Source organism: Hylobates moloch, unplaced genomic scaffold (assembly GCF_009828535.3).
Source record: "Hylobates moloch isolate HMO894 unplaced genomic scaffold, HMol_V3 SCAFFOLD_8, whole genome shotgun sequence".
NCBI classification, from domain to species: Eukaryota; Metazoa; Chordata; class Mammalia; order Primates; family Hylobatidae; genus Hylobates; species Hylobates moloch.
This window is the reverse complement of record NW_026652283.1, coordinates 98,189,328-98,211,000: the sequence shown is the minus strand read 5'-3', so window position 1 is coordinate 98,211,000 and position 21,673 is coordinate 98,189,328. Positions and strand designations below refer to the sequence as shown.

General features: G+C 42.0%; 1 pseudogene; it reads right to left on the bottom strand.

Moving 5' to 3' along the window:
- Nucleotides 1-591: 591 nt before the first annotated feature.
- Nucleotides 592-18,055, bottom strand: LOC116472472 (calponin-2-like; annotated as a pseudogene).
- Nucleotides 18,056-21,673: the final 3,618 nt, after the last annotated feature.

The following is a 21,673-nucleotide window of genomic DNA, read 5'->3' as shown; positions in this document are numbered from 1 at the left end:
GGGCCACAGTGTAGGTCTGAGGGTCTGAGGTCTGTTGGTCTGAGGGTCCTAGGGAAATCTAGCCACTTGGGAGCCTGAGATATTTAGCATGGTGGCCAGGCCCCCTTTCCCAGGGACTAATTTCTCAGCACCCATGCCACTGTCCCCGCCCCATTCCTTGGGGGAAAAACATGTATTTTTCTTTCGTTAATACTTCCTGAAACTTTTGCATGTTCAGAAACCACAAACTGATCGGCTGACAAAAGGGGCAAGAGGTGAGGCAACTGGAAACCTTCGGGAACAAGCTCTCTCCAAGCCCAGGTCTCTTCTCCCCAGCACAGCTCGGCCCACAGCCTGGACGTGCCAGCAGGGACCTTCACCCTACACGTATCGGAATACAACCTTGACCTTACACCCCACAGCCCGGTGCTCAGTCCTGTGAAGGACCAAGGCAAGGGGGAAAAAGCCCTGCTGCATGATCCCATGCCACCACTCACAGACTCTCGGTTGATTGGCAGCACTAAACAGGTTAAGAAAAAAAAAAGATGAAAATACAGAAAAACCCCAAAACCCAGACGGCAGACGAGGTGGGGAGAGAGCATGCTGGGAGCCTCAGTAGCTGGCCTCCTCCTGGTAGTAAGGGGGATGTTCAGGGGCCTTCCCCGAGCCCGGACAGTCCCCGGTGCCCGAGGGAGCCCTGTCAGCCACTGTGTCTTGCGGGCAGTGCGTGGAGTCGTGTATCTGCCGGCCCAGGCCGAAGACCTGGCTGCTGTGGTGGGCGTCCTGAGGGTAGCCCGTCTGCAGGGACATGGAGGAGTTGTCACACTTGTTGGTTCCCAGTTTGGTGTCATAGATGTGCCACTGGGTCCCAGGAGCTGTCATGCCCACCTGGCTGGCACACTTCTTTGTAACCATCTGGAGGCTGATGGTCGAGTGGTCCATAGGGGGGCAGGATGTGGTTCTTGGGGTCATAGAGATGCCTCCTCGTGTGGACACGGTCATCCCTGACTGGTTGGCGCATTTATTGGCACCCTTCTGCAGTCCGATGACGCACTGGCCAGCCTTCATGGTGGCATCGTCAAAGTTCTGCTCCTGCTTCTCCCAGTACTTGATGCCGATGTCCACCCCATTCTGCAGCCCCTTAGTCTTGGCCTTCCCCGCCAGGGTAAGAAGAGACACCTGCACCTGCATCATGTTCCCACTCTCAAAGAGGTTGTTGGCCTCAAACAGGTCCATAGGGTTCATGCCGTAGCTGACCATGGCCTTGATGAAGTTGGAGAGGTTTTCTAGCTGGTGCCAGTTCTCATGGAGCAGTTGATCTTGGGGACTGAGCCCGGCTGCAGCTTGTTCACGAGTGTGCATAACATAATCCCGTCCTTCAGGCCCTTCTGGAAGTTGGGGCCAATGGAGAGGCCGATGAGTCCCTCGATTCAGCTGTGGAGCTCTGCCTCCTTCTGGGGGTCATATTTGGACAGGAGCCAGTTCTTGACCTCGGCCGCCAGCCCATAGGAGAGCAAGACCCACTGCTGGTACAAGAATCAGAGCTGAAGTCCAGAGGGCCCCTGGTTTCAGCAGAGAGAAGGCGGCAAAAAATTGCTGTCAAGTGTTTTGACAGATTTCACACAAATCTCATATCCATTCATTTGCCAACTTTTATGGCTCTCTGAAATCTTTATATAGTATTGACACACCCTGATTCTCTTTTTCTGAGAACTGCCAGGAAATCAGTGTGTTTTTGAAGCCCTGCCTCTACTGACCTGACCCTACTTTCCAGCCATTATTAACTGGACAGTTGGACCTGTCAATCCCTATTCCAGGATCTTGGAATTGGGATGCAGAGTTACAAGTGACGCTTCTGAACTGAGGACTTGGAAACTCAGGAGATGTGGGACAACTCGGTAGCTATATGCATGGGAAAGTAAAGAAAGCAAGTCTGGAGAGATGGGTGAGGTAGATGCGAAGAAAAACGGAAATGAGAGAAAATGAGAGTGAGAACAGAAATATTTAAATTTATAAATTAAAATTTTTAAATAGTGACTAAAAGAAGATATTGGAAAGTTAGGTGTTACCTATTTGGACACTTTTATTAATAACAGGACACATATCAAACACCTTTTGCTAGCATTAGCAAAAGGCAAGCGGGTAGCATTTATTATGACTCTCTATGACTCTCTTGCTTGCTGTTGCTCTCATTTTCTCCCACATAGTAGCTGCAATCCTCACAGTGACCCTATGAGGAATTTTTATCATCCCACTTTTTAGTTGAGGGGCCTGAGAGGTAAATGATCAAGTAATTTGTCTAAAGTTTGAAAGTAGTGGGCATAAAGCTCAGATCCAAATATATCTCATGTCCAACCTTTGTTTGTCATCACAAGACAATGTTTTATCCTTACATATATGTGTGTGTGTGTATTCATGCTTTTTATTCACCGGCCCACTGCTGTTATTATCTGTTTTGGAATATGACAGCTCAAAAGGTGGTAACTACTTTCTATTTGCTTTATGTAGTGTCTCACTTCTCAGTTTCGACGTATTCCTGTAAAATAATGGTAAATCTAGTGCCTATATAATTCCCAAGAGCATATAATGCCTAATTTGAACACTAAAGAATATCCTCTAGACACAAATCCAACACATGAAGAGGTTTAAATAAAACACTGGAAAATGTGGAAGGACAGAATGCTCGATGAACCCAGTCAGATAGAGGAGGCTTTTAGAGTCTATGTGTCTACAGCCTCTTCTGAGAAACAACGTACAGAACAAGAGGAGAATCCCACCCTCCAGGAAGAAAGGCCCAGTGGCTGTGGCTATTGCAAACAGAATCACTTGATTCCTGATTGTAGGGACTTCTCCCAGATTGGCTGTGGGAGTTATTGCAGCAGTGTAGGGACAGGCTCTGAATCCAGAAAGCCCCATGACTGACCCCTGCTTTTGCTGAGCATTCACTATTTGGCCATGGAAAATTTACTTCCCGGTGCTTCCATTTCCCATCTGCAAAATAATCTTTCCCTTGGAGTGCTGTTGCAAGTACTAGAAAGGATGAAAAATCCATATGGATGGCACATGGGAGGCATTCAATAGATACCATCATTGTTATCACCATTATTGTGCAAGGGTGACAGAGAACATTCGGGACTTTACTGTACCTAAGAAATAATATTCTGGGGCTATGCACTCATGGCTGGGGCTTCTGGGTTCTTACAAGCTGGCCGAACCCTAGAAATGGCCAATAAATCTCTGTCTCCACTCAAAGAGAAGGAAAGGATCTCCCAATCCCGTGACTCTGGAAATCCTTCAGATGAAAGTTCTCTTCTTACTGACGAAGGGAACTTTGTTGGCTCACATAACTGGACAGACCGCAAAAGTGCTGATTTCAGGACCAGCTGTATTTGAAGCTTAACCTCAAACTTCAGGGGTCTCTCTCCTTCCCTTAATTCTGCTTCTTATCTTCCAGGTTGGCTCTACAGTGTGGAAAACTTTAAAGATAAAAAAGACTGCCAGTAGCTATAGCTTCACACACTCTGCTTTCAGCAACTCCATGAAAATATTCCTTTTCTAGTTGCTCCTGGAAAAGCCAGAGAGTCACACTACTTGGACCAATTTAGCTCATACATGCATCATTGAACCAATTCCTGGGACCGAGGCAAGGAAATTATATTGGTGGGTTTAGACCTGGTTCCCACTCACAGTCCTGGGGCTAGTACTGAATTTAGCCCTGCCTAAACCATATGAACTGAGAGTGAGGTAAAGGAAGTTCTCCAAGAAAAACAGAGGCGCTATTAGCAGCAGCAGAAGAAAATGGATGTTGGCAGGCTAAAACAACAAATATGCAGCATAGGCTCTAAATAACATCAGTGAAAACTATAATCACCAATATTTACTAAATGTTTATTGTGCTCTAGGATAAGCACTTTTCATTAATTTCCTCCCTTAATCCTCACAAAAATAATCAATGCATATATTATTATAATTATCCCCACTTAAGGGATAATGAAACTGAGATACAGAAAGGCTAAGTATTAATAATTTGTCTGAGGTCATGTTGCTAGTGAACAGCTGGGTTGAGATTTGAACTTGAGCCATGGGGCTGAAGAGTCCACATGTACTTTTGTGAGCTGAATAATTCTCCCACCTCCACACCCTGCCCCTACCCCCGCTAAGATATCCAGGTCCAAATCCCTGGAACCTGTAAATGTTAACTCGCAGGGACTTTGCAGGTGTGATTAAGTTAAGGATCTTAAGGCGGGGGTGCTATCCTGAATTGGCCCAATGGGCCCCAAATATAATCACAAGTACATTTGTAAGAGGGAGCCAGAGGGAAATTTGTCAAAATAGGAGAAAAGGCAATGTGATGACAGAAGCAAAGACTGGAGTGACACACTTTGAAGATGAAGGAAGAGGCCAAGACTGGAGGAATTTAGATGGCTTGTAAAAGCCGAAAAAGGCAAGGAAGGAAACATTCTCATTTGGAGCCTCCATAAGGAAATTTCTCTTCTGTTGTCTTCTCCTCCACCCTCCCCTCCTCCTTTCTCCCCACTTCTCTCCTCCTTTCTCTCTACTTCTCTCCTCTCCTCTTCCTCTCTTCTCCCCTCCAGATCTCCCAGCACTACTTGCATATGGCTCCCCAAATGGCAACCCCATCTGTGTTGTGTTAGGCAGAATTCTAAAGTGACACCCAAAACTCCCACCTCCTGGTGCATGGGCCTTGCATAATCCCCAGGACTATGAATACCATGGATTTCCCTGCCTTGATTCAGTTATATTGTATGGTACTTTCTCCTTAACAGAAGGGGTTTAAGCAGATGGTTCACCTAATCTGGTGAACCTTAAAAGAGTCTGGGCTCTCCCTGAGAAGAAAGATGAAAAGAATGAAAAGAATTCAACGGAGGAAGATTCTCCATTACTGTCTTCAGAGAGGAAGGACAAGGATTGCAAGTGGCCTCTTGTAACTAAGAACAGCATCAGTCAACAACCAGCAAGGAAATGAGAATATCCACCCTACAACTACAACCACACAAAATTGAATTCGGCTAACAACCTGAAAGAGCTTAAAAAAGAATTCTTCCCCAGAGCCCTGATAAAGGCACACAGATCAGCCAATGCCCTTATTTCAGCTTTCTGAGACCCTGGGCAGAGAATCCAGCTATACAGGGCCAGGTATTAGCTAATACATGGGTACTGTTTTAATATGCCAAATTTGTGGTAATTTGTTACACAATAATAGAAGACTAGTATATTATTCCTGGCCTATGCAATCTCTCAATTCAAACACCCACCAACTATAGTCTTTATGTCCTTAAAGAATAGAGAGAGCTGGTGTGGTGGGGCATGTCTGTAGTCTCAGCTACTTATGAGGCTGAGCTGGAAGGATCACTTGAGCCCAGGAGTTCAGGTCCAGACTGGGCGACAGAGCGAGACTCTGTCTCAATAAATAAATAAATAATAAATAATTTAAAAATTTTTAAGCAAAATAAAGAGAATCATCTTGTCCCAGTTGGGTCAAGGGTCCACCACTAATCTAGACAGCACTGGCTGTCAAGGGTACAGCACTGGCTGTCAAGGGTTCAGCACTGATCTAGACAGCACAGGTTTTCCACCACCTACACAGTAGTGGTTGTGGATATACAACCTCAGGGAAGGGGAATAGGCAAGGCAGCCAAGCTGGCTGGTGTGTTCTGCTACTCCCCTTCCAACTTGTATGTGACAGCTTTCTACTAGTCTGTCTCCTGCCTTGCATTATGCACATTTTCTCTCACCTAACTAGCTCGTGAGTTCATCAAAGGCAAATAGGTGGTATAGTGCAGTAAGACAAACATTATCTTAGGGGACACAAAGACCTGGGTGCAAATCGACCTATTTGCTGTGTGAGCTTAGACAAGTCACTTAACATCTCAGGATTCCTTTCCCTATTTGTGAAACAAGAGTAATATACCTACCTCGCAGGGCTGCTGTGAGAATTAAATGAGATTAAATAGGTTGTGTCCTTTGTGAGTCTTTGATAAATATCAATCCCCTTCTGCCATTTTTAATCCATTTTCTATGTCCACCATGGCAGCTGGCTCAACAGTATAAGCTTATTCCTGCATCAAATCAAACAAATAAAAACAATCCACTGCTGATGGAAAGGAGTAGGGCAACCAAAAGCAAGGAAGTAGCCCAATTATTACATGAGCAAGGTGTCAACAGAGGACAGGACTGGTAAGGAGTCCCCTGGATTCGAGTTGGCCAAGAAAGTAATAATGAATAACAAAATGATAGCATCAGGCATTAATTGGAAGCATTCTATAACGTGTGCCAGGCACTGTGCTGAGGGCTCCCTTGATGTAACTCATTTAATGGGGCAACAAGGGTCACTCATCCCTGTTATCATTACTCCACTTTACACATGAGGGATAGAGATCCAGAGAGGTGAAATGATTTACCCAGGCTAGGAAAAGGCAGGGTCAAAATTCACCCCTAAGTCTATATGACTCCAAAGTCCAAAGCTTTTAACTACTACTCTTCTGTAAATCTCCGTGAACATGACATTCATTTTTTGGAACTAAACTTCAAGTTGGTGCAAACACCTGTACCCATGGAGACTGAAACTGAATGATAACATATAGTTCCTTTAATTGACTTCTAAACTCTTTTCAAATATTTAAATTTCCGGGAATTTTTTTTTAATCACAGGGAGAGAAAAATATCCAAGAAAAGGATAATGGGCTTATGTCTGCCAAATCAAAAGTAGCTATTCAAAAAACTCCAGAGCTACTCCATTTCCTTGCCTAGAGGAACACTCCATTGAGGAAGTCTTCCAAACAATTTCTGCTCGATTTTTAGTTGTTTCGAAAATTAAGACAAAATGAGAAGTCCGTTTTCTGTCTGCAGAAGCCAATAGTCGCTGATTTTTTTTTTCTTGGTCAGGACTGAAACCTCTCCAGTGTCTAAAAATTCTGTGCACTGCTTGAGGTATCAGAGAAATTCTGTGTCACCCTTGAAAGGCAGCATTTCCCCCAGGAACCTGGCATCCTTATATTTATTCCTCACCCAGACCTGGCATGGGGTCCTCACCTCTCCACTACATAGTTTCACAGCTCGCTCTGGCTGCTACAAATGCCCCAAGGTGCACTCTGATAGTTTTAATAACCTTGTCTATTCCCCATTTAAGAGTCAGCCATTATTGCTCAAACTTTTTCAAGCCAGCTGGAAATTCACCTTGGCAAGAATTCTATCCTTGTTGGACACTTCCCCCTGGCTTTTCAAACTTAGTAAAAGGAATTGAGACCTAGTGGGAAAAGCCTGCCTGTCATTGCTTTCCTTCTAGATTATGTATGAAATCTCCCACAGGGCTGCCCTGGCTCTAGGCTAATTAGGCTGTTTTATTATACAACAGTATCAGGAAAAACTAAGGGCAGTTCTTTACACCAGCCTCCAGGCCCTTGTCTCTGAGAGTCTGGAGGATCTGTAGAAATCAGAGAGCAACACAAGGAGGCCTGCAATACGATTTGCTTACATGGATGTCCGGGGTGTGGTTTTGGAGCCTGGGCCTCATTTAAATAAAGTGTTAAATAAAAACAAAACATTGGATTATTAGAGTTTGTTAAGTGGTCAGCGATCCCCAGTGACTATGTCTGTGAGCCAGGGTTGGGCCAGAAAAGCCCCATTATCTAGGAAAGTGCTATTCAAGGTGTGGTCCACCAATTGTCAGAGACCAGCCCACCAGGAGGGAGGTGCAGACATGAAGATCAGCATTTAGAAATCTCTGTAGTTATTTGACAGTACTGGGACATTTTACAAAAGTACCAGTCCACAACAGATTAGAAATACAAAAATTAAAAATGAGGTTTTTATTGGTTTAATGCTGGTTTTTTTTATCAGCATTTGAGAAGCACTGGTATAAAAGACAAACTGAAAAGAAGAAAGGAAGAGGGGTGGAAGAAAGGAGGGAGAGAAGAAAGATAATGAAGTTAAAGAAGCAAGACAATGAAGGTAAGAGAAGTAAAAATAATAATCTTTGAATTATATAATTATTTACACACGCAAAGTATTTTTGCATATATTATGCCACTGGGTCTGTCATCCAAGATCTTCCTTCGGTTTTTCAAGCACTCCAATCACCTGCCCATCTTTTTCCTTTGTTCTCTTCTTTCCCTGGGATGTGTTCCTCTCCACTGGCTTCCTCTGTAATTATGATTCCAGTTCACATGTCACCCCTCAGGGAGCCTTCTCTAGCCACCCAACCTGGAGCAGTCTCCCTCATCCATGTGACCCATCTACATCATAGGGCCATGTTTATTTTTTTTTTCTTCTATGAAACTTAAAACAATCACAAACTGTTGTGTTAATGTATTTGCTTATTGTTTCCAATCAATCTCCCCACTAGAGTATGAGTTTCTTCAGAACAGGCATGCTGTCTATTTTGTTCACTTGGTAACTCTCATGGCTAGATAGTGCCTGGCATGGGGACAAGTATGTGAATGAATGAATGAATGAATAAATGAATGATGAATTGCTGAATACCATAGGTATCAGTGTTTCCATTTAAAATGTAAAGAAAATAAGAGTTTTAAGTTTCTACCTAAAAGAATTTAGAGTCTTTCCCAAGGATGCATAGTTCCTCAGTAGAACCAGGGCTCCAAGTGAGCCTCCTGACTCCAAAAGTACTGCTACTTCTACCTTACAACATTATCTGAGGTAGAAGTTTCTGGAGAAGGAGCTATAGAGCCTTGTAATACCCAACAAGAAAAGTCACATAGGTTGCATGTAGCTACAGTCATCTTCTGCTATTGTAAATAAAAATCACTCCGATATTAAGGTGAAAACAGCAAAGGCCCAGGAGATTGAGTAGGGGATCTGTTTCCTACTGAGTTGACATCTAACCCTCGCCTACCCTCCTCCCTGCCAGCCCCCACAAAATCCCTTAAGTGCTCTCTATAATTTTAAGAGTGGTAAAAGCTAGAACTCTGGGGCCAGACACACTGGAGTTCAAATCCTGAATTTTTTTCTTACTTGGGCAATAAGTAAATTCCTACATGTCTCTCCTACTTTGCAGGGTATGTGTACAATTAAATGGGGTGACATAGGCAGGTGTCCCCAGGGATATTCAACCAAGAGGAATTCCCTTTTCTTCTTCCAGTTGACATCTCTTTAACATCAGCTAATTATACTGGTGCCAAGTGGATGGAAGAATGAGTACAAAACGAATGAGGATTTACAACCCACACAGATTTTCAAGGTAGTTAAGGGCTTACCAGTTAGCTTTACCTTGTAAATGTGGTCTTTACATTTACCCCCCACCCCCCAACTAAAAAAAAATTAGCCAGTCTATAACCTTACATGAAGTCTCACTGCTAGGAAAATGACCTGCTAAGAAACTGATCCTTATTTATATAAAGGAGAAAATGGCTGCTTCCAATGCCAAAATACAATTATGTGAGGAAACAGCGTTCTTGAAAACTCAGTCTCCACTTTATTTCTGCTTTGCTTCTCTGGCAGCTTAACAAATAGAAAGATTATGAGCTTTGAAAACAGATAGGCAAGGGTTCAGATCCCAGTCCTGCTATTTGTCTTCATATGTCTAAATCTCAGTTTCTGGATCTATAAAATGGGCATAATAGTTCTTACCTTGATGTATTCTTGGTGGGCCTGGAAATCGCATAGCACAGGCTATAAAAGGTACTCAGTAAACAAGAGCTTTAATCCCTCCTTCAAATATTTGGTCCTAATCACAGGAGAAAATGTCTGACCACAGAAGCATAAAGTGAGGGGCACCATTAAAATAGACCATGCCTAGAACATAGTAGGTATTCAATAAATATTTGGTGAATGAATAAAATGAAGTGTGATTTGTTTGCAACTGTCAAAGAGGAAAAAGTTTCATCTGAAAACTGGCATGGTGTCCCAGAATTTTAATTGATGACATTAGCACTTATTCACAAGGATCCACCAAGAACTAGAGCAGTTTTGTCTAAAATCTTTCTTTTGGTCATCTTTCAGCTCCTCCCCAACTTGGTTGAAGACCCCATGATCTAAGGTCAATTGTGAGTGATGACATGGTCTATTAGGAGTTAGGTTGAAAGTACCAAAAGTAATATGTCCATGTCCACCAAAGTGATTCTTTTCTCCCTGGGGGAGGAGCAGATCCCCATGGAAGGAAGATTCCAGGCTGCCAGACTCAAAGCCATCTGGCCTTGGTTTAGAAACACACAGTTCCTTCCAAGCAAAACCCCTTACTGCATTTGAATTTTCAACTGGGTTCAACCCTTCCTGTCAAGAAAATGATGCCTGAAATGCCATCCTGAAATTTGATAAGAGAAAGAAGAGAGTGGGGCAAAAATTGAAGGTCCTGCGAGGAACCTCCATGCTGGGGTTTGCAAAGCTATGCAGAAATTCAGATCCAGCACTTAGTAGCAGAGATGTAGTTGTCTGTCAGACATCAAGCCTGGTTTGCGAAGCTGTCAGTCACTGCTGTGAACTACAAAGTCACTGCGTGAACTGGCCAGGACCCAGGAGGATTTCCACAAAATGAAAATCCAGATAAAGCAATGCCAGCGAGCCCAGGGAACACTGGAATTCTCAATAATCCTGGTGCTCCAGGCCTCCAAAGCCACGTCAGGGCTCCTCTCTCTTTGTCTCTCCCCAGTCCCATGTCCTCTTTCCCCCATCCTCTGGCTCTCCCCCACCTCCCACCCCACTCCCCTCTTTTATTTACCAAATTTTGCATGATTCAATACATTCTTCCTAAGTATCAAGCACAGACTGTGCCTTTCTCTCCTCCTTTCTGCCCTAGATTAGCTTCACTACAAAGTTGTGGCCTTCAGCCTCCACTGGGCCTTACATGCTACTTGGAGTCTTTCTGCATTTCTCTGGTCAGCACTCTCCCCTCCTCCACACAGGCAACTTCATACTCAGCAAAGCTTCTACCTGGGCATCACCCTCTTTACTGACAAAAGCTCCTCACCTCCTCCTTCACAGTAAAAATAGAAGCCATAAGGCAAGACCTCCCTCACCCATCTACTGCCTGGTTCCCCAATGTGGGATCCCCACTGTTGTGTTCGCGATGGTGAGAACGTTAGTGCATGCTCAGGACCCCGTTCCATCCTGTGCCACCTCCTCAGGACACCTATCCTGTGGGTCAGTCCTTCCTTCTCTCTCCAGATCTTTTCTACCAGTTCTTCTCCATCAGTATTTAATATACTTCAGGTTATCCCATCTTGAAAACAAACAAGCAGACAGACAAAACCCCTCTTCTTCCTGGGCTAGCCCCTCTGGTTCTCTCTTGCCTTCCCTGGAACCTCAGACCCTCACTGTTGAAAGCAGGTGGACAACTCACTGTCCCTCTCTTCTCTCTAATAAAATTAGGAATTATGGATGAAAGTAGACTTGAGTCAGAGTCATTCTTCCCCCATCTGATTTGTGTGATTGGGGGCATAGTATTTAATTTCTCTACATCTCAGTTTTCTCAAGTAAAGTGAAATAAATATTAGTTCTACTTATTGGATTGCTGTGAATATAAAATATGGCAATATTGATAAAGAGCTTAGCACAAAATAAGCTATCAAAAATGTAGCTATTGTTATTATTATTTGATTTTTTTAAACTTTGCAACCTGCCTTCTTCCCTTGCCATCCCACCACCATTGCTCTTCTCAAAAATGTCATTATTGCTAAAATTAATCAAAGATGATTTTTCAGGCTTGGCATGGTGGCTCATGCCTGTAATCCTAGCACTCTGGGAGGCCGGGGTGGGAGGATCACCTGAGCTCAGGAGTTCAAGACCAGCCTGAGCAACATGGTGAAACCCCATTTCTACTAAAAATACAAAAAAATTAGCCAGGCATGGTGGCACACACCTGTAGTCCCAGCTACTTGGGAAGTTGAGGCATGAGAATTGTTTGAATCTGGGAGGTAGAGGTTGCAGTGAGCCGAGATGGGGCTACTCCAGCCTAGGCTGGAGACTCAGTCTCAAAAAAAAAGAAAAAAAAAAAAAGATTTTTCAGAATTATCTCACTTGACCTTTTTGCCACAATTGGTGACATTTTTCCTTGTAAAACAAGTTCTTCATCCACTTGTTAGTCTCCTTCTTCTAACATCCTGATACCTATAGATGTCTCTCAGAGTTTCATGTCTCAAACTTTCTATTTTTTACTCTTTATATTCTCTCAGCAATCTCACCTATTCCTGTGGCTTCTACAAACTGACAATGCCTAAATGTAAATCTGCACTCCCAAACTTTCTCCCAAGCTCTAGATTAAAACATCTAACTTCCTGTAGGGCACCTCTACTAAGATGACTCTCAGGCACTTCCAACTGTCCGAAGTAGACATAATCATCTTCCCTGTGTGTCCCTGTGTGGACCATTATCACTCACCCAGTTGACCTTCCAGAAACCTAATGACACTCACTTCCTTTGCTCCTCTTCACGTCCAATTGCAATTCTACCTCCGACATGTGCCTCAATCCATTTGTGTATTTCCTACTGGGGCACTGCCTTGATTAACACATAATTGTCCCCTGTCTAAATTACTGTCACAAATTTCCAGCTGACGTATGTGTCACATCTCTTCTAATCTGTTCTCAACTCTGTAGCCAGGAAGAGCTGTATTTGTTTAGTTCCATTTGAGTCAGACTTTTGAAAATGCAGAAAAGTACAAAGAATGGTAAAATGAACACTCATATTCCCACTACCCAGAATTAACAGTAATGTTTCTAAAACTAAAATCTTACCATATGGCTAGTCTGTAAAATGCTCATTGGCACCTCCTTGTCCTTAGGATCAAGTTCAAATTCAGTTGCAAAGTTGACATGACTCTCCACGATTTCCAGTCTCTTCTCACTCACACCTCTCAACTCAACAATGTGAAATCCAGATCACAGCCAATTATTGTGTTCCTTCCAAAATGCCAGGCTCCCTCTCCCCTCCAGGCCTTTCTACTTTTGAGGAGGAGGGCATAAAAGGGATGAGAAACTGCCTGAGTAAGGAACAGTGCAGAAATAAACATAAGAATGTAGATGGCAGTCAGCCCATAGAAGTGATGTTCAGAGCAATACCTTAGATCATGCAAGTGACAACATCACAGAATCTTACAATTGCTCAGAAATGTATTTAAATCCAGCCCTGCATCCACCACTGAACTTACCCATCATGCCTTCAAAGAACCTATATTTGAAAAGTAGTAAAGAACATGCACTGTATGTTTTGCATGTTATGCCTTTTTAATGTACTCAAATGAGAGTATATTATACATGGAGACAGATTATTATAATTCTCTAAGGCTCCTGGAAGGCAGAAGTCTTTCCCCTGACATCTCTCCCAGGGGGTAGAGGTGATCTTTGAATGCAAAAGGAAAGAAGGTCGGTAACTTCAATTAAGTAGTCCTTTTCATGAAGACAGAGGAAGCATCCAAAGGTTTCTGGCAATTCCTTTGTTTCATAGAGATAGTTAAAAGGAAACCAAGAAGGAAGAAAAATCTTTTCACTTCTTGTGACAGGCCTTGCCAATTGTCTTATTTTAAGGAAACACTGGTTTTCTGTTTTGCTACCCAGTTACAGTAAATGCCTAGAAAATGGCACAGCCATTGTAATCCAGAATTCTCTTATTTTAGTTTGTACTGAAGTCAGTTTCTAAAAATGCCTACGTCATTCAATGCCTGATGCTATTTGGATTAACAGAAAAATTAGTGAAATATCAGTATATTGCACAACCACACAGGCAGAATTATTTATGAAATGAGTAGCCAACATGAAGGAAAATGGATTGTACAAATAAGCTGCCTAATCCACAAGGTTGTAATGGAAATCGCTTCCATTTCTGTGGATGTTTTAAGATGGAAGCTTTGTTGTTTTTTTCAGAAGTCAATAGTTGTTAACTGATCACACCTCTGCTTCTACAATGACTTTTGTAAAATATGAGAAGAAAACCAAAGGAACTTATTGCTGATTTTAAAAAGTATTAATGAAAGAGAAAGAAAAGGAAATCTGTGGGTGAGTTCTTTTTACATGATGCGGGGTTTTTGTTTGGTGATTGATGGTCTTCATTATGTATGAGAACTACCCACCCTGCCCGCCATGGAAAACATTTATTCTGGAACATAACTGAGTTTCCAGTAAAGTGTAATATTTTCAAAGTGTTGCCATTTCCATTATGTAAAAAGTACATTGCCTTTTAGAACAGGTGTTTTGAAAAAATTAAACTTGTGTCAAAATGGATATTTTAATTTATAATGGGAAGTTAACACAGATGGCTGTAATGAGGGCTCTAAACTATCTTTTAATTTATTATTTAGAACCTTATATCCTTATGCACACACCCTCAAAATGTGCCACCCTCCAAGCACAGTTCTCAGCAGATGTGCTCAAAGGTGTCAGTAATACCTAAGTGATGATCTGAACTGCATGGCAAAGTCAATAGAAGGTTGATGGAAATGTAGATTACAATGGAACAGGCTTTTGGAAAACAATCTCCGTGTGATGTATAGGCCATGCTATTCAGCGAGGGCATGGGTATGAGCGCATAAACACACACACAGAGGAATCATTCAGAAGCACAGTAAGGAAGTCAGAGCATTGTGGGCTCATGCTTATTTCTAGAAGCATCACCCATTGGAAGGGGCTGAGTCAGTCCTTTAGATTAATATAGTGGTCATGATTTTGTACCAACTATACAGCAGGTACCATCACTAGTCCTTTAGAAGGATGATCTCATTTTATTCTCTCAACAGCCATATTTAGTAAATTGTAATATTCCTATTTTACAGATAATAAAAGAGAGGTGTGCTTCATCACCAAACTACCACATGACGTTGGAAAAGGCGGCAAGGTCATTTATTTATCTAAGTCATATTTGTTTCAGAAACACGTTTTCCAACTTCAACAGGAAGTAAATTTGGTTTTATGTCGGATTTGTTCATTTACTTCAAGAAATTTGTAATTGAGATACAGAAAATAGCTTGTTTATATTTAGTTATATTCTTTTTTTGACAACAGTATGCGTTATTTGAAAAGCTGAGGATAAACATTGGGAAGAATGACATGGTACCAGGTATTAGAGATGGATAAGGATGGCAAGAAAATAAGGCTGGAAACATTATCAGGGCCAAATCATGAAAATTCCATACACCATCTTAAGAAGGTTGGGCTTTATCCAGAGGATGATGAAGCACCTTTGAAGGACTTTCATCAGTGGCTACTTGATTTAACTCCACTTCTGTCTCCAGGATTGAGTATAGCTCCACCTCAATCTCTTGTAGCTAAACCTTCCAGAATTTTCAACCTCATGGCATGTTAAAATTCCTAAAGCTTTTCTTCTGCAGTGAACTTCACCATAGGAAAGGAAATTCCCAATGTCTGTAGACTTTCCCAACCAGCCAGCATGCTCAGCCCTTCCCACCTGTCCTTTGATAGGGTAATAATTCCTATCACCCAACCCAAAGAGTAGAATCCTCCTGATCCATTCAGAGCAAGAAGAAAAGATAACAATGGCTCAGCACTTGTAGCATGAACCTGCATAACTGCCTCTGTAACATGTTTCTCCCTTTAGCCACCCCATTTACCTTTAGCTGTTTTTTCCTTGAAGCTGGAGCATTTATTTCACTCAAAGCCATTAAATGGAAGTATTCCTTAGCGACATCACTAATACTAGGCTAAATTTAAAACTGTTCCTCTTTAAAAGTTTAAAGTTACAAATATGTTATGCCATAATACAACCTTTAAAGTATAAACAGGCCATTTTTTAAAAAAAACTTAGTGTGTTCTCTACATGTTTTTTTTTTCTTTGTCTCCTTTTGGACAAAGAGAAAGTTCCTAATAAGAAAATGGAAAATGCTTTTGGTATGAAATAATCCAAAACAAACAAACAAATACACACACACACACACACACACACACACACTTTGCTTTCAAAGACTGAATGGAGAAAGAGTTGTTTAAAAGGAGTAGTAGAATGTCTAAACAGATAATATCCCAAATATTTCAAGCACCACCCAAGAGGGAGTTTCCACTAGCACGTGCCGCAATTTGCCACAGGCAGATGAGAGTGTCTAATTCAGAACATAAGCTGAGCCTCTATCTGTAAAAAAATTCTACAAGCAACAGCATGACCTGGCTAGAATAATGATGTATGACTTGTGGCTGAAAACATTCCACAGCTCAACAGATGGCTCTCTTCTGGGGTTTGAGACAGGCAGGCATCAGGCAATATCCTGACAAGAGTGAAATACTGACCCGAGGAGAAGAAAATCAGAGCCCAGGGAGATGCATATCTTCTGTGAAGCACACCATTTTCTAGGTGTGCCCCGCAGGAAGCACCCCCTGAAAACAGCAACAAAGCAATTGCTTTATTACAGAAGCATGTCAAGGAATTTGTAAAACAAAACCATTGGTGCAAGTGAAATTCTGTAATTTTTTTTTTTTTACACTGAGATATTTCGATTTGTGTTTGTTTGTCTCTGCATTCAGAAGCTAAATCTTGTTACTATACATCTTGATTCTAACTCAAGGTTTACTTCTCTGGCATATTCCAGCCCAAATTCCTTGCATCCTCAGTCCAGATCCTCTTCTATACCAGGGAGAAAAATAAGCCATGGCTGTTAACTGATGATGAGCCTGTGCTTGGTGCTATAAACAGCCTTGCCCAGCCACCCAGACAGGCACTGGAGTAGTGCAAAAGCAGGGCATCCCCCTGCCACCCCCAACCCTCAGACATATCCAAAATTGAGTTCATTGTCCTCCCTCCAAAACCCAATTCTCCTCTTAGTTCCACAAACAGACAAATAACTATACCATCCACCCTCGTTATCCAATCCAGAAACGTAGAACTCATTTTCGCTTCCTCTGTCTTCCTCAAGTCTCTGGCCAATAATCAAGCCCCGTCACTTTGACAACTAAATCTCTCTCCCATCTGTTTTTCAACAGCCATCTTCCAGGCCAGCTCATCCTGGTCTCAGTCCTAAATTATGCAACCTGTAGCCTGAGTGATCTTTCCCAGCACAGCTCAAATTGAGTTTCTCTTGCTAAAAGCCCTTCTAGTAGCTCTCCATGGCTTTTAGAATAAAGTTCAAAGTCCTTACCATGACTTAGGAGGCCCATCAAGTTATGGCCCTTGCTTTTATTGAAATCTTCATCCCTTGCCATGCCCCACCTATCACTGTATGTCCCAACCAGTCTGATGTCATATGGCTTCCCCAAAGTACTGTTGGCATGCTTGCCACCTGGCCTTTGCCCCAAATGAGCATCCCCTACTTAACTGCTACTTGTTCCTAAACCTCAACTCAGCTTTCTCTGCCAATAGGAAGGCTTCTCTTTTCTCCTTTGGTGCCCTCCCTATATGTTCTCATAATGCTCTTTCAAGTCGTAGAACTACTGCTCCATGTTGGTGTCTGGGTCCTGGTAGTATTGCATACCAATATTTAGGCTCAGAACTTAGAACATTTTAGAAACTTGAATGTTTGTTGAATGAATGAATGACGACTTCTTGAATAACTGAATGATATATTGAATAAATAAATTATATTCCTGATTATTTTGGCAATTGATAGGACATCTCTCTGCCTCCCCACACCATCATACTACTCACTTCCTTCCTTGTCTCTGACTTTGGCACTGATCTGTTTCCTAATCTAGTCATTTCTCAGGCCCTCTTCACTTGGTGTATGTGTGTGATATCCCTGCTGTTAGACCCTTGGCATTCCCATGGTGTCTCTGATTTGGCCTGCCTTCTTGTTTCGCTATTCTTTTTTGGGTAGGGCTAGTCTCATAGAATCAATTGTTGGTCCCAGTCATTCACTTGTCCTATGCCTGGGCCAGTCACCACTCCTGCCCCATCCTATTCATGAAATGAGGAGTCAAGCATATTAACAAACACCCGTAGTTCCCAGAGTCCCTCCTCAAGACTCAGATAAAATTATGCCATTTTTATTCCCTTAAATTGTGATGTCGAAGCAGGACACACACAGCTTTGTGAGCAGAAGTTTCCTCTGCTCTGCCGAGGAATAAAGGTCAAAGCAGAGATATGCACATGCCCTTTGACCACAGGTGCCTCCAGTGACCACCACCATGGCATCATCGGCCAATTTCTCATCTTTCTGTAGAACAGTCATATGGCTTTATGTCAGAGCTGTAGGTATCCATGCATACCCAGTACTTAAAATCTTGGGGAATTTTTTCTTACAAACCAACTGCTGTGGGGCAGTGTAAGGAAGAGTCATCTTATCCTTGCACAGAAGACCCTATCAACTTTTGGCTACTCTGCAGGGCATTCTCAACAGCTGCATCCACCATCCTGTTTGCTGCCAGGAGTCAGAGGCCCACATGGCTAGGACACTGCAGCTGAGCACCGCTCATCTATAATGTTCTCTCACAACACTTACACTCTTGAGTCCTCTCCCATTCCACCTCTTCTGGCACCATCCTCTGCCACTTCCACATATTTTTTCCACTTACTTTAGTCTTGATTTCTGCCACTCTAACCTTGGTGCTAAGATCCTGGTCTTGACCTTGCCTCTGACACTCTCAACTTGATGTCTACACATGGACTTCCAAGTGTGTGATGTATGGCTTCCCTTTATGACTTTGATTGGCTCATCCTCCAGCTTAAGACTCCAACTCCATAGCATCAGCCTATCCAAAGGCCCCTTGGAAGGAGAAGGAGAGCATGGTATAGTCAAGCAAATAACCACCTTGCATTGCCAAGTGGGCAGCATGCTTCCTGTGATGCTCTTTACAGAGACCACTTTATCCTAGACTTGTGTAGACTGAAACCTAAGGCTAGTGTTGGAAGACAACTATATTGCAATTGACTGATAGAATAAATCAGGTGAATTTTGAAGAGCATTCATCTCTATTTATGCCACCTCCAGATACCCTGCTGTCCTTCCTTAAGGCATTTTTAATTTTAAAAGTGCAATTCTTAAAACACAAAAGGTGGAACTGAAAACATCACCAGACATCACAGAAGTGCGGGCTAGCCTTTAAGGAGGAACATGGAATCTTGATCTCAAAAGCTATTAAAAGCCCTTTTTTTCCCTATCTCTTCACCTGCACACCTGATTGCTTTTAAGTGAAGACATAAGATCACAAGGAGAAGAGGGTGCAAAAAATAGAATGCCATTTTTTCTTCTCCATTCTCTCACAGATAATGATGTGGAAGCGTTGGCCAGTATAGATAACCAGTGTAAATTAAGAGCTTAACTGGAAGCCTATTAAAGGCCATCTCCACTCTCTCTCGCCTATTTCTATTCTTGCACAGTACACAACACAACTTGAGAGAAGGCCAAAAAAAAAAAAAAAAAACTCTAGAAAACTCAATTGCTATAACCAATTGTTCAGTGAAATGTCCTTTATTAAGCCTCAAGCCTTTGATTAGTGAGTTTAATTTAAAGAGACTCCTCCTTCTCCCACTTAAAACTGACCTGCATCAAATACTGTCTTTGCTTATCATGGTGCTACAAAGTGTTTATAGCCCAAAAGGGGTATTAAAATTCTGGGACAAAACATTTTAAACATGATCTTAGGGACAATACTTTCACCCCAATACTGTCCATGATATAATTAACTTCATGGGAAATTTAAACCACAAAACCCATAATACAAGGTCAAATGTTCTGAAGGATTTACTCAGTGAATTTAGAACTTGATAAAGAATGCAAAAGTTCATAAAAATCAGGGCACAAATCATCCTCTTATTCTAGTTAGGGGCAATTAAAGGAAAATATGTCACTTGATTTAGCTGCTCTGTCTAATTATCTGCCCAGATCCATGCCCAGAGTCCTGTTAAAGACATCGGGAGCCATGGGACCCTTCCCCCACCCTACTGATGAACACCTGATGAAGGGTAGGCACTCAAGGGTCTCCTTCACAGGAAATTGAATTCAGACACCAACACTGTAGTTATTTAGCCACAGGAGCAAGACTTGGAAAGCCATGTAAACTAAGGTGCTTACTATATTTTGGAATAGGTGAAGATTACACTCAATACTATGGGAGATTAGTGAGGAAGAGAGACAGAGAGAGGCAGAGAGAAAGAGAGAGAGAGAGAGATAAGTATCTCAAAGCCTTCCAGTTCCAGGAGTCATACCTTCTTCAACATACCATCAGAGTCCCCTGAAATAAATTGCTTTTCACTCGAGCTTTCTTAAGGGATTTCTGTTGCTTGCCACCAAGTGATGCCTGCCCATGCCTGTATCTTCCATGTAACCTTTTATTGTGGTTTGTGTTTTCGTGGGTTAAGCCATACCTTTGAGCAATCATATATTTTAATGACAGTCCAATCCTTACAAATGTCCCAGATTCCCAGTGGTTTTTATGACTGACATTTTATTACACAAATTACAAGGCTAGAAACCATATCCCCAGTTTTCAAGAGTCTATAACAAGATAGAGTTTGAATTATCTTTGTAGTAAAGGAAGCAGAAAAGAAACACTTTAAGCCTACTGAGAGAATAAAATTGATGTCAAAGGGCCCTTACAACTATACTTTAATCACTACCTTCCACACCTTTCCCAATCTTCTGGAATCTTTGATGATGTTATTTTATTTTGTTTATGCTTTCAAAAGCAGTTGGGGAGGTAAGTAGGGTTTGCTAGATTTTGGAGATAGAAAGGGATAATCAACTGGAATCTTTAACACCAAAATAATAAAATTGTGAAGAAGACACTTTTCTTTTCTTTCCTCTGTAAATAAACACAGAACACAATCAAGTACATCAGTTGCAGAGGATGAATGATATTTAGGAACAATGACTAGAATAAGCAAATGCATTGCAAAATACAATATGCCCAGTCAAATTAAATTTCACATAAACAGTGAATGTTGCACAGTATGTACTTATACTATAAGAAATTTTTCTTGTAATTCTAGAAACCTTAACTTACCTTCTTTTCTCAAAAGTTTGATTGAAGCCCCAAAGCTGAAAACACTGGGGAAAAAGAAGCCAAACAAATCAATGTCTCTAAAATGAGCTGCTAGACACACTTTGCCTTCAGTTTGGATTCTGCCTCAACTTTTGTGTTTAGGGTTTCTTAACTTTCCATCTCTTCCATATACTCTTGTCAAACTAGTCTTTCTAAGAGTCCACTTTCACACTTATCATCTGCTATAACCTGCAAACTCCTTCGGGGCAGGGCCGTATCCAACTCATCTCTGTTTCCTCAGAATCCTGAGAACACATAAAAAGCGTTCAAAAAACGATCACTGAGATTTGCCAATGGCCTTTTGCCTCAGTTCCAGACTTCCCTTCCTGGCTTTGTGAAAGCTTTCTTTCTCCCTCTAATCAAGCCTCAGCTGGATAACTTTATTTTTTATTTCTTCTCAACAAAAACATCCATGTTGATTAAGATTTTGTTTCTCCTATTTCTTAAACAAGCTCTGCCTCTCTGCTTGTGCTAAAGTAGATGCCCTTTCTGTAACACCTTACCTCTGCTCCCTGAAAGTTACATAAACATACTGAAGATCCAGTTTGGCTGGGCACAGTGGCACATTCCCTGTAGCCCCAATGACTTGGGAAGCTAAGATGGGAGGATAGCTTGATCCCAGGGAGGTTGAGCTTGTAGGGAGCTGTGATCATGTCACTGCAATCCAGGCTGGGCAACAGAGTGAGACTGTCTCAAAAAAAAAAACAAAAAAACAAAAAAACAAAAAAAACAATTCAAGTATCATATTCTTTAATTGTTCCATCCAATGCTTTCTCTGTTTCATGAAACTTCCATATTAGAAGTTA